The 10,200-nt window shown below is 38.3% G+C and overlaps 1 long non-coding RNA gene across 1 annotated transcript; it reads right to left on the bottom strand.

The window, feature by feature from the left end:
* Positions 1-8,746: 8,746 nt before the first annotated feature.
* LOC117216738 lies at positions 8,747-9,506 on the bottom strand. Its single transcript, XR_004489420.1, has 3 exons — positions 9,372-9,506; positions 8,930-9,278; positions 8,747-8,846 (listed from the first exon to the last, which is right to left on the bottom strand). It is a non-coding gene; the product is annotated as an uncharacterized LOC117216738 (long non-coding RNA).
* Positions 9,507-10,200: the final 694 nt, after the last annotated feature.

Here is a 10,200-nt window from a genome sequence, read left to right as displayed (position 1 = left end):
TCACAAAACAAGAATCTATAGAAGATTTTATAATATCGTTCCAAAAGCTAGATGCGAAATGATGTAACTGATCATAGATGTAACTCAAAAATTGTCCAATTTTACCTCTCACCTAAGGCGACTCTTAACATTTTAATTAATCATTACCGCACCATTTCTAAGCATAAATTACACGCTCTAGAAATGTGACTCTACCCAAACTGAGAAACACGACATTTGGTATTTTACAGATATCTTAAAACACTTTAAAAAATGTACACAATCTGAGATATCTACGGAACAAAATTAATTACTTTTTATATAACAGCTAAACAACGATTAACATCGTCGTGTAAACTTGTTAGGAACCACGTTTAACAAACGTTTAAATGTCGCGAATTTGTCAAAGTAGAAAAGAGGACGAAGAAATAAAATGGTAGCAGGCTGTTGGATGGCTGTTCCGCGAACGGCTCAGGAAGCAGTTTTACGAGGATCGGTCACCGTTCGGTCGTGGCAGCATGGCACTACGATTATCTCGTTTCCACGGAATAGCCGAGAAATGCTACCTTAGAAAACGAGGAGGTGGACCTGGACTCGAGCGAAGCCGCATAAAAATCGCGCGCAATTACCGGTTGCAGCCTGGTCCTCTCAGCCACGAATTCGTCGCTCGTGGTGCCTCGATTTCTCGTTCATTTTTTTCACACTGACCAACCGTGACCCACTTCTTCCACGCTTCATACGATGGAACTATCGGTGTCCTTTTTACGCTCGTATCTGTGAATTTTCCCTCCAGACTTGATGAATCTTGAATACAAATCTTTATATTCACGTCTAAAATATTAAAATTGTTTCTTTGTTATACTATTCGTCATTCGAGAAAATCCGAGAAAATATACTAATGACTGTTTGTAATTGCAAGAGGGAGGTAAACTAAACTGCCACATCTTGTTAATAAAATTATTTCTGGAATTATTTCTAATTTTATTCCAGTTGTATATAATCGAACTTCATGTTTGCTAAAAGACACTTTTATTTCATTTTATTTCTTTTATTTCTTTCAGATCTGTAATTTATCGAATATTGCGTTTTTGAAGTATTTGGAGGTTCAACGTTTGTTTCTATGGCCTTTAGAAAATCGGCAACGAAGAATATTTTTTTTGGATAATTCGTCATTCTGAAGTTCAACACCTTACCACGATTAATTATTTTAACTCTCCAAAAAATTCATCATTCTAAAGTACAATATCATACCGCAATTAATACTTTCATATCGTTACATGTTATGTATTTTATATTGTTATATCAACATCGTTACATTACGCAATTTAATTTAAGACGTTCAACGTAGAAAATATTTTGTAAAATCTTTGAAGAAGGATTCAGCCACATTTTGACCGAAAATATTTCCGTTTACCTTTAGAAATGACCGAGCCAAGATTTAGACCATATTACACTTCGTAGAAATAAGAAGCATCTCCTCGAAATAGTACAAGTTTCAAGAGGCTGATGGAAAAAGCCACAGTCGTACAATTAGCCGCGGTAATTAGCGAAAATCGCGGTTCCTTTCGAGTGCGCGTAATCTTCGAAACGTATTGAGAAAGAGGGGAAACTTGGCCACTAAGAAGGGTAAGTTTGGCCATCATTCAGGGTACTAAAGGAGAGCAAGTTCGTTGCGAATTAATTAGCCAAAAAACGAGCCGTCAAACTTCTTATTCTACTAAAGCTATTCAATTATACTATTCAAGTTATAACACCTGCTGAAGCAATCGAAAACCGATATCTATGAAACCCTTTGAAAAACCACCCCTAAGATACCCGAACCTGAAGAACATTGTTTACTTCAGAGAATATTGTCTATTATCTTTTAAGAAGAAATATGAGTATTTTAACATAATGAATTATGTTTGCTAAATTATATGGCAAAGATAATTTATAAGAATTTAATTTATTTTATAAATTTCATTTATAAGAATGTGTCTTATAAATTAAAAATAAGGAGAGCTAAACGAAATAGAATATTAAATATAGTTCAATGTAAGGAAGCAGAAGTTTAAGCACAGAATATATTGTACTATGTATAATATGTTTATATGATACATGTATATTGTAATACAATATTCTTATACTTCATAAAAAGATATCATATCGAAAGCAGTAACAAAATGATAAGAAATTCAGAATGGAGAATTTAGAAAATAATTGCCTATTTTTTCATCGTCAAGCTTCCAAGGAAATAATAATTGCGTTCTGCGTGATGACCTAAGATATAAATTTTATAATACCGTGATCCACGATTTTCTCTAAACTCTCTCTACACTATGATAGCGTGAAATTGTGTTTGGTAACAAACATCCCAAACTCATCGATCCCAAAAAAGAAAATTGTATATAATGTACTAAATAAAAAGAAAGATCATATTATATTGTTACACATATAAAATAATAACATTTTATTAATATACGATATTAATAAATTATCTAGAACGTGACACTGATACGCAACCTCAAAAAAACAAAAAAGAAGCAGAGTAAAAGATAGAATTCTCTCAGATTATCACCCCAAAAGGGAACTCTCACCGGAAGCTTGGAGGACAATTAGAAGATTCACCTGCGTTTTTCGCGATGACCCGACGATTATCCTCCCGTCGACACCGCTTCTTCGCCCCGGGGGTGACACGCCTCTTGATCCTTGGACCAAGCCACGAGTCACCGTCGTCATCCGCCATTGCCGCTCTCGCTGTTTCACCCCTTAACCATCCCTCCGTTCCCTCTGCTCCTTTGATTTCCAAGGCTTTTTTGTTCTCGTTCTCCCAACCCCCGGGGCTGGTTCGCGCGATTCCGCGCGCTAGTTAAGCCGTGCCGCCGACCACACCACCTTTTTCCTCTCTCTGCGTTAAAGTCGTTCAAGCGGGCAGAAGCGTACGCGCGCGCTCCACCAAAGATCGCGTGGGTAAAACGAGGCCCGCCGGGGGCGTGGCGGCTCCCTGGTGGTCCATCACTGGCCTGGCCTCCGGTTCCTTTGCGTGGGCAACGAGGAAACCCCCAGGGAACGCGTCTTACACAATACTTTCAGTATATTTCGATATCAGAGTTCATGTAAACAGGGTTGGTTTCGTCGACGTTTTGGGGAGGTTTCAGGTTTGTTGAAATCTTAGAATAACATCTTTGATACGATCTTTGAAATATAGATAGTCTCTAGAACCCCGTACACGAGTAAATCGACGGCACACTTAACGATAACCCTAAGGTATATTAAACATTTTACGATTCAAAGTTCAACGTTTCTGACTCAACGATAAGTACTATGAATCTTCGAAAGAGATAAGTATCCCTAAACTTGCGTAAACGATCAAACTTACGTCGCGTGCCATCTGCAACCGATAAACACTCACTTCAGCGGAAGTTCGAACGTTGAAAACTCAAGACGAAATTATGAAACATATGTCAAACATTCTACGATTGCAAGTTGAAAATTGTTAACCACCGATAATATTACAATCGTTTAAAGAAAAAGACAATGACAATTCGCTTCGCCGAGTCCCGGAAGTTGAAGAGTTCGAGCCATCCGAGACGTCCCGAGGAAGACGTTCCCAAGGCAACGCTTTCTTCGCCTTTCGATTCGCTGGATAACGGCGACTCCTCGCTTCCCTGTTCGCGAGGCCAGAAGCCTGAAACGTTTCTCGAAGACGCGTCGCGTCGGAGATCTCAATCTCGCCGGATCACGATCCACTATTAATAACCACGAATGCGGCCGAGATGGCTAATTGACCGCGGCGCTGTCCATTAGGCCGTCCTTTCGGCCATTTCCCCGAGGCTTCCCGCGCGACTTCTACTCGATTCATCTGTCCGTCGTCGCTTACTCGTCTATCCTCTCTCGCAGACGTGCTCACAAGCGGATTCCACTGGTAGAACGACAACGAAAACGACGCGAGTCCGCGTCCCAGAAATCGTAAAAGGTAAGTTCTCGATGCCGATCGCGGAACCGAGCGAACAGACGGTTTTTATTTTACGTAATTAGGGGTTGTCGAGGAGAGGAAACGACGGCTACGAAGAAACCAACGACGAACGAAGCAAACGGGTATCGAAACGTCGAATCTGCGTTAAAAGTTTCCCTCGAGGATTACGGTGGAATCGGAATGTCGATTGGGCGACTGGCTAACAATTCGCTGCTTCGGCGTAGGAGTAAGTCTAAGGGTTGTTCATCCATCAAGGGCCAACAGTTACGTTGTTGCATCTTCTCATTTGCAATTTTTTTCATTCAATTTACATTACGCAAGATAGATTAAGGATTTTAGTACTGTCCTCTGTAAAGTGTTTTATGAATGTGATTAGCAGACTGCAGGTTTTTATGCAAATTCATATTTTTGAGAAGCACTATACTTTGAATATTTTACATACTTTTCATATCACGTGCATTCTGTGCAATTTTGCACCTTCGTATTTTCTATAAATTCATAGAAATCGTAGGATTTTTACGTAACATGTAAAATCTAACGATAAGAAATGTAAAGTACTCTAGGTCTTCATATGTATAACGTGAAATTATGATAGACTATCGCTTGGCCCTTGATCGATTAAGGTCAGTTTCAAATGATCTGGAACGCCCGACGAGGGATTTAAGAATTAATCCTGTCACATTTTTTCGGTCATTTGTGCGCAGTTGTATTATACTTTTCTAGTGTTATAATGAATATAAAAAAATCCAAGTGTCTTATTAGAGTTAACTAATTTCCTTGGTTATAGTTACTGACAATATAAGGAACATAAAAATAACATGAAAAGAATTAACGTAATTTCCTTTGGTAGTAGTTTCTAAAATTAATATAAAGAACAAAAGTTTCTAAGATAAAGTAGAGAATTTTTCCTTGCGAATCCATCCAAAATGGATCTCCCATAAGAACTCGAAGCAATGAAACGCATACATATATGTATTTGTAAGAAACGAAATACAAAATATATTCTACTCACGTATACCGCAATGGTATCATCCAACGATTCATCATGAGACATCGAACGTTAACGATGGCTCTTCAGAGTTTTTCTTTCCCATTGATTCGAATGTTCTGGTGACCGCCACCCGTGTAAACTCGGTATCTCGCAGAAGCATCGCGTGGGCCGATGGCAGGTGGGAAGATCAAGGGGTGTGCACCAGGAAATATTCCTCTCGCGGACCTGCAATTAGAACGGACGCGACGTGGGTGAGTAAAGGTGGACAGTAAATCAGCCCGAGTTTAAACTACGACGGCCTCAGGATGAAAGCGAGCATCTGCAGTAATCGACGAGATAAGGATGCTGCATCAGGTGCCACGTTGCACAAATATGACTTTTCCTCAATTTCATCTTTTCGACAAATGTACGATATACGTAATAATTGACTGTATTCGTTGAAATTTAGAAGGTTATAATAATTAAAAAGTTATAAAGAATTCAAACAAGATAGAGGCTTGAAGAAAAGTCTTGATCAAGTTATGGGAAAGCAGGTATAAAACGGAGTACTTTCCCTCTTTTCTAACATGTAACAGAAATTTATATAAAGAAAATACAATGGATATTCTATAATAATATTGACTATAATATAATAATACTTTGAACAATCTTGCAAAATTCACCGTACACACAGAACACGCTTTAACGATTCGAGGCTAAAAACGATTCCCCATGCCGAACACCATAAATCTCTAGGTACCAGATCTAAGAATTTTCTACCATTCTGACCCTACTACAAACCTCAATCACCACCCCAAACCAATCTCCGATTTCCAAAATCCACGAAATCTTACGCATAACTCCGAACCCCAAACGTCAAAAAATTAATCACGCCGGTCCCAGCCCGGCGCCAATAACCACAAGGGCGTGACACTGAAAGGCATCAGGCCACCGGGCATAGATAATAAAACCAAGCAAATAACGACGCACAAATTCGTCACGGCCGCGATAAACGATGGAAGATCGAGACCGTCACCCTTAACAGACGTTCCCTGACAAATAGACGAGGCTTGGCTCGTACAGTTCGAGGGTGAGGAGACTCCTAGGCGAATTCATAGACGGCCAGGAATGCGCAATATTGTCGGCAGTCTGTCACACATTCGATCCGGCCAGCCTTCGAGATAAGGCAAACGCGCGCGCGGTCGTGCTCGTTTTATTACACGCGTCCAGCGGTGGCCCGCAGATGTATCAGACAATAAACTACGGCCTGTTTGGGATTTGTGGGCCGCGTATTAATCTTACTGTATTTATATGCCGGCCCTCCAGAGAAAAAGCGGCCTCTGGATCATCAAGAGACGGGGCAAGAGCGCGAGCGCGCGACGAAAGCATCGATTTCAGATAAAATCGAGGCTTACCCTTGAAAAAAAGGGATTCGTCCCGGTAAACGACAGCACTGGGGATTGTTCCGAGCGTGGGTTAGATCGGACACGCTTGTCCTCCTTAGCTGGACGATTTTTGTTTTCTACCTTCGTTGGTGGCCCTCCTTTGGCGCGGGGGTTGGATCGAAGAATTGGACAGTGTATTTCGTGGACGATTCAGTGGCAGAGGGATGCTATCTGATTATTATATTTTACGGTGATGCTTTTAGCTTCGGAGCAGGTGGTGTTTTTATTCGGTTCTCTGCGGAATAAAGAAGGAAAATTAATTGCAATCTTTTACAATGATTACTGAATCTATAAGAAGTTTGAATTCATCGATTCACGTTGTTTCTTAACTTCTTCTTTTGGAAAATTGCGATACCCATAGATACTATATAGATTCAGTGGATTCACACGCAGTTCGTTTTATAGTAGGTAGCTATGTAATGTTAAGTATGTTTTACATATCGCTATATGTCTCTTTTTTAATTCTTTTACATATGCTGTCTTTTTTGCATCAATGTGATGCAAGTATAGAATGTCAACGCATTTATAGAAAATTTAAGTGCGCGCAATACGCAATAAATTGCCTAAAGTAACGTATTATGATAATGTTACTACTCATAATCTTTAAGGGTAACAAAGCTCTGTTTAGTTTTCATTCTCTTAAGTATGTTAATTTATGTGAATTTATAGAAATATCCGCAGACTAGCTATAAATAATATTTCTACTTCTACGTGTATGTTATAATTTAATAGAAGAATTTCATTATGTGCCATATCGACATAATCCACTGTTTAAATATTAAGTTTGCAGAAATAATTATTAATAATTTTGCATTGTTCTCAATGAAAATCAAAGAGAAGAACGCGAAGATATATTCAATAAAAAGAAATAGTAGATTGACGTACTACTCGTCTTTCGATTTGCGTTTTTCGTCGAGCAGGTGCGTATCGACGTTATGTTAATGGGCATTCAGAAGATTTTGGTTAACCATATGCTATCCAACGAGGGTGGAGTGAGGCCAGAAATACTAATAGAAGCCGTTCGCAGAAGCAAGCTTGAATAAACGGTGCCCCGTCCAGCGAGGTCTAATCATTTCTGGGCGCCTAAGAAACGCTGGAACGGAAGCCAATTTGTAAATTGCCTCGATAAACCACCAAACCGATGCTGAATTTGTGGCTGAACGGCTCTCCACTCAGCTTCTAGCTGATGGTTATATCGAGAATCTCTTCTTATTGCATCGTTTTCCTGTAATTATAGGGTTTTCTGTATTCTAGTTGCTGGTACTAAGACCTAATGTTGTCTTTTTACATATTTATTTCCTTCTTTTATTTCCTTCTCAATAATTTCAATACAAACAAATTCTTTTTCAACTAAACGTTTTTATAGAAAAAGTTCATTTTTATTAATTTTTTTTCTTCTCACAGTAAATGTAAGTCTTCCAGTTAATTATAGTAATCCTTGATAAGCACAATTCTGCACTTTATTATGTTAATATTAACTTTTACCAAGTTACAAACTGACATAATGGAGAAAAATGAAACATCACTAGTTTCCAATTTTTATTATCTGTCTTAGACAGTTTCCAGACTAAACTCAGCTTTTGCTAACTGTTTTCACGCTCAATGTTCAAATTTGATGCATTTCACAACGAATCTCAAGACGTGCTGTTCTGCGAATGCAGGCACGATCGGCCGATAAAAATCAAGTTATCTCGGTGTTCCGCGACGATCAGCCGCGTAACGCATGCGCTGACGCCATTAGAATATCGTGGCCACATACCGGGACCCAAAAACGAATGCCAGCCAAGGGAAAAGGGGTGACAGGGCCGACCGAAATGGAAGGGGTTAGCAGGATCGCCGGCGCCTTTGACCGGGAACCCCGTGGCGCGCGACATGCCTCGTCTGACCGCCATTTAGCGTGAACCTGTCTCCAGTGCAAACCACTCCGCTCTCGAAACTAGCCGTTTCGTTTTCAAAAACGAAATGTTTCATCCGGTGACAAATACTTTTCGTCATGGCAAACAAAATTGAAAATGTTATGTACTGAGAGAAAAAGTAAGGTTGATGTTTACAAGATGTTGTGAGTTTTTCAGATAATGAGTAAAGAAGATACTAGGAGAGACACTGATGATGATAACCTCGCGAAATATACACTTACTTACGTGTAAAATTGGAACATCATATTTTAAAAATTCTATGGAGAGTTAGGACAGCTGCTACAATAAGGAAGCAATTCCATTGTACAGTAATTTAATTAAACCAGCTCAAAATCGATCAAATTCAAATCACTTTTAAATATAATAACGATCTTATTTCTCTAAGATACAATCTAAATATTGGAACTACTTTCTTATAGCTGCAAGTCGTTTAATTGTAATCGATTGTTGTTAAAGAACCTTAGTATGTACTTACTGTTCGTACGAAAGTGCTGAATTATGGATGTTCAAAGGTAAAATAAAAGGATTCATGTTGCTGAGGTGTTATGGGTTCTTTAGATGGTAAACATATGTAGGAGACACTGGAAGAGTGAAAAGAAAAAGGTAATTATTTTTTATACATTTTATTAGCGTATTAAAATTAATTACCATTGAGAAAACTTACTATTTGCATAAGAGTATTAAATTATAGATGTTCAAAGATAAAGTAGAAGGGCTGATATTGTTGAGAAATTATGAATTCTTTGGATAATAAACATAAGAAACACTGGGAAACATTGGCGATAATTATCGGAAGAAATACCTGTTTATATAACCATAAAATTAGACAATCGTTTTTTAAATACCCTATTAATTCACGTTGATTACTATTAAAAAAGAACTTACTCTTTGTATGAACGTTGCGTTGCAATTATTTATGATTACGAGAGAAAGTTGACGTTCTCGGAATGTCGTCAATTGTTTGGTTAGAATACGAGTCACTAGTAATAATTGCTCCATACAACATCTAATTACTAATCAATCAAATTACTAATCGATCAAACTATTTTATAATTATTCTATAAAAAATTAAAGTCAATCATTGCTTAAAAAAACGTATTACTTACTATTTTCATGATGTGGTTAATTGCGACTGCAAATGCTGCAAACATTACTTCATATAACGCTATCACAGATGGCGTTACAATGAACGCGCGAAGAGCATCCATAATTGAATAATTATATTAAATGCAATCGTGTTATTATTTCTTTGATCTTAAAAGATAAAGAAATAATTATGAGTCAGTGTTAGTTCGGGGCTTAAATAAATAAAAAAAGAAAGAAATACACATAACATAACATCATTTAACATGATTCAATAAAAGATTAATTTTAATTTACTTACTTTTAATATTATTTACTTTATCACTTTCATCGCGTCAAATATAAAACTGTGAAGAAAATAAAATAATGTAAAAATTAGTAGATATGCCAACGATACCACTTGAGAGTTAATGGCATTGATATTAAAATATTTGTCCAAATAAATTACTCTTACAGAGTCATTTAAAATTTAACATTTATGTACCTAAACAATCTAACGAGTAAAACTATGCGACGTCTTCTTGGTTGGCAAAGCGGTGCCAGGATGCTACTCCATTCCACCCACGCGAAGTCGTGGTCTGATCCCGTGGTCGAAATTTCTGTGTGTTTGTCGAGCGGCGGTAGTAGGTCCCGGAGTTATGTTACGGCTGGCCATAAACGAAATGAGAAAACTGTCCGGCCGCCGTTGAAAAATCTCCGCGGAATACAAATGCTTGATTTTTTCGGGCGGCGCTCGCTTTTGGTTGGCCGCGCCTACGATGCTTTTTTCGGCCCCCGGCAGAACGTTTCACCTTCGACAAATGGCATGCTGATCGTAATTCCAGAACACGATGATAATAATAATAATCGAAA

Source organism: Bombus bifarius, unplaced genomic scaffold (assembly GCF_011952205.1).
Source record: "Bombus bifarius isolate JDL3187 unplaced genomic scaffold, Bbif_JDL3187 scf7180000007973, whole genome shotgun sequence".
Taxonomy (NCBI): domain Eukaryota; kingdom Metazoa; phylum Arthropoda; class Insecta; order Hymenoptera; family Apidae; genus Bombus; species Bombus bifarius.
The sequence above is the reverse complement of the archived record's forward strand: the minus strand, read 5'-3'. Positions and strand labels throughout refer to the sequence as shown.